This window comes from Miscanthus floridulus, chromosome 6 (genome assembly GCF_019320115.1).
Source record: "Miscanthus floridulus cultivar M001 chromosome 6, ASM1932011v1, whole genome shotgun sequence".
In the NCBI taxonomy this organism is placed as follows: Eukaryota; Viridiplantae; Streptophyta; class Magnoliopsida; order Poales; family Poaceae; genus Miscanthus; species Miscanthus floridulus.
In genome coordinates this window covers 24,385,700-24,389,923 of record NC_089585.1, presented here as the reverse complement: position 1 = coordinate 24,389,923, position 4,224 = coordinate 24,385,700, and positions in this window count along the sequence as shown.

The window sequence follows — 4,224 nt, the reverse complement described above, 5'->3', positions numbered from 1 at the left end:
ATGTTGGTTGGTTTGAGATCCTTCATGATTTCATCGGACTACCAGGTTTATATGAGCTCAAGTATGATAGTTTGATCGCTTCAGTGATTGCTATCATACTTGTACTCTTATAAATTGGACGGTTCTGTTACGACCACCATTCAATTCAGTGCATCCACAGTTTCAACATCATGTCCTCTCGCTGCTCGAACCATACCCAGCCTTGAAGCAAGCATGGCCAAGCTCCAATTTTGGAGTTTCCTCACCGCCGTACCGATAAGGCTTCATGGTATTATTATGTGCTCACTATAATTTTTGTAGCTTTAAAATAGACTAAACATTAGGATAGTTAAATGCTCTTTGTTTCAAATATACCTTAAATCATTAGTAGAAATAAAGATATATCATTCATTTGTAAAGCTAGGTGTTTGTTAGTTGAACCCAACACTTTACTTGGTAAAGATGATAGTTAGCTTAGTACCTTAGTCATTAGAGCTAGCTTAGTAGCTTAGTATGTGTATTCTTAGTTTAGGAGTTGCTATTGCTTAAATGCGAAGTGTTGCATCATCATCGCATGCATGTAGAGAATGGGTTGGCAGAGATCGTGACCACCGCCAATCATGAGTTCGAGGAGATCATCGAGGAGTATGAGGAGGAGATTCTTGTGTAGGAGGAGATCCTAGAGCCACCAATGACTGACTCAGCTGACACCATGCCTGCCTAAGACAAGCCCTAGTGCATAACCCTTATTTTTTATAATCACTAAATATATATATGTGATGTGCATTTATGTTACAGGAATTTTATGAAAACCATATACATAGATATAACTGTCCTATGACTCCTACTAGTATAGGTTCGAGTAACTGCTATGCTTAGGTTTTTGGTAGCGTGAGTAACCTGTTGTTACTCATAATAGGTGACTATTATTACTCTCATAATAAAATGGTGAAAGGAAAAATGGAGACAGGGTAGGGATATGGTATGGGTATTGGTGGGTGTAATAGGTTGTGTCCCATGGCCAACAGGGCTTAGCTTGGTTACACTATTTTCCCTGTTCATGTTGATTAAGGACCGTCCGTTGTTTTGGATGGTAGTCAGGTCACAGTCTTATTATCCTAAGCGCATACTTGCTTATGAGAGCGGAAAGACTCGTTATGCTCTTGTCGTGGGTTCTAGCTCTTTCTGGACCGGCTAATTAGAGGCATGGAAAGGTGGTGGTCTAAGCAATATACTGAGACTAGGTCACAAGTGTGGGGGCTTGGAGTCCAAGTTTGAACTATTAGTAATGCTTTCTGCAAACAAAAAGAAAACAACAAACCCATATTGCCTATTATATCCTTGAGAGTCAGGAAACTATTCCCACTAGTTGGGTAAGTCTTGCCAGTACATTGTGTACTCAGGGTTTATTTTACCCCTGTTGCAAGTGTAGCTTGAGAAGTAGCTCTTGTGTGGAGGATTCTTCTGGTGAGAACAGATGGATCCTTGTATCGATTCCGCTAGATGTTTATTTTCATTTCGCTATTTAATTATCGCACTCTGAACTTTTGTACTGTAATAAATGATTTCTAAGAACTCTAGGTTATATAAAATAGACTAAGTATTGTAAGCCCATACTCATTATTGGATTATGGATGTAAAACATGGATTGTTTCGAGTTCTTCTTTGGAGTGTGCTCGACGAAACTATCTGATATACCTCCCTTTCGAGGTGCTTAGTGTCTAGTTGAAGACGAGTGCCTCTGAAAGCGTGTTATTTCAAACGGTTCTACCACAGGTGGTATTCAGAGCCCAACAATGAGTCTACGAGTTTAAAAACTATTTTCAAAACCTAAAATTTGACCAAAAGCTTTGCGAAAAGTAGGATGCGATAAATTAGTAAATAAGTATAAGACCTAGTAATATGGTCTATCTAGGATAGTGGCACTAAATTTATCTAATCAATCTTCTGCAGGTATACTAACTTACATTGTGTAAGAATCGTTTGGCATACGGAAAGTGAGTGTGTGCTGTGCCAAAATTTTTATATGAATACTGCTATATTCTGGCTTGAGCAAACGAATAGGTCGATCCATGCATCATGAAAAGAGAATCTTGCTTAAACTAAACTCCCCCACACGTATAATTTTGGATAGTAAATTGATAGGATAACAAATAAAGAGAAATGCTTTAATTCTTAAGGAAACATTCTCACTTGTAACCATTTATTGGGCCTTATCATCTTTTTAGCCTTTTGTTTCTAAATGGGGAGGCCTTGTCCCTAATGGTTGAAAAGTTTTAGCTGCTCAATGTGACTAATGAGCAGAAGGTGCGCTTTGCCGCACAGCAGCTTCTGGGATCTGCCAGTGCTTGGTGGGACACGTTCAATGCCATGTAGCCTATGGACCACCATGTGACTTGGCGAGAGTTTACCACTGCTTTCCATCAGTACTATATTCCTGCTGGTTTGCTAAATAGGAAGCTATCTAAGTTTCTAGAGCTAAAGCAAGGAAACATGACTGTGATGGAGTATGTGAACAAGTTCAACTATCGTGCATAGTATGCTGGGACTCATGTGGATACTAATGAGAAGAAGATGGACCGTTTCAATCGTGGTCTCTCTTGCATCTTACAAGAGGAGCTGTATACAAGGGGCTATCAGACCTTTGGTGCTTTGATGAATGTTGCCATTGCTATGGAGGGACTTCAGCGTGACTCTTAGGCTAAGTGGAAGCGCGAGAGGGTGATCACTGGGTCTTCTAGTCACCCATAGTCATAGAAGGTACAGGTTGTGAGGAGGGTGTCCTATCACTCTTTAGGTGGACAATCTTCTCACCAGACTCAATAGACTCACCAGGCACCTTCCACTTAGTACCGTGTACCTACTCAGTAGGTGCAGCAGCCTTAGGGACAGCAAGTTCTGCCTCATTAGGGATAGGGGAACAAGTCAGGGTGCTTGTTTCAAGTGTGGCAAGGAAGGCCACTATGCTTGTGAGTGCCCCTAGAACTAGTTTACTCAGTCTTCTCAGCCTTCAGCCAACTCTTGTTTGGTCAAGAGGACTGTCATCAGGAAGAAGGTGCCCATGAGCCTCTTGGGATAGGTTAACTTCACCAAGGCTGAGGAGATCCCATAGGGAGAGCCCATGATGACTGGTATGTTCACCATTGATTCACACCCAGCATATATATTATTTGATTCTGGTGCATCACATTCATTCATGAGTATGGGGTTTGCACAAAGGCACAATATATCTACTATGGCTATTTCTATTACCAATAGAATCAGAGCTCTAGGTGCATAGTTGTGCGTTAACACTCAGGCAGACACAGTGAGACTAGTGCTAGCAACTCACTCTTATCATCTCTAGTTCATGTTATTGCCTTGGCAAAGCATAGATGCAATTCTAGGAATGAACTGGTTGAGAAGTTATGGGGTAGTCCTAAACCTCAAGCAAAGCATTGTTGAGTTGAAGCTTCCTTCTTCTGAGGATAGAATGTCTCCCCTCATGCCTTCAGTCCCCACCTTATCAGTTGTTGCTCATACTGAAGCCTCTCCTGACCTTACCTCTATTCTGGTGGTTTATGAGTTTTTGGATGTCTTTCCTAAAGGTCTACCTGGGTTACCACTGGATAGGGATATCGAGTTTTTCATTGAGTTAGAACCTAGTACTGCTCCTATTTCGTGGCATCCCTACCGCATGGCTCTAAAGGAACTAGCTGAGATGAAGAAACAGTTAAAAGAATTATTGGAGAAGGGATTCATTCGTCCTAGTTCTTCACCATGGGGTTGTCCAGCTATTTTTGTGAAGAAGAAGGATGACACTCTTCGGATGTGCGTGGACTATCGCCCTCTCAATGCGGTAACCATTAAGAACAAGTATCCTTTACCTCGTATTGATACTTTATTCGATTAGTTGGCTGGTGCAAAAGTATTTCCAAAGATTGATCTTCATTATGGGTATCACCAAATTAAGATCCGGCCACAAGATATACCAAAGACAGCTTTCTCTATGAGGTATGGGCTTTATGAATACCTAGTCATGTCTTTTGGCCTCACCAATGCTCCTGCATTCTTCTTGTATCTCATGAATTTGGTCTTCATGTCAAAGTTAGACAAGTTTGTGGTGGTGTTCATTGATGATATATTGATATATTCCAAGGACAATGAAGAGCATGCACCGCATCTTCGGATAGTACTAGCTCGATTAAGGGAACACAAGTTGTATGCTAAATTCAGCAAGTGTGAGTTTTGGTTGGATCAAGTATA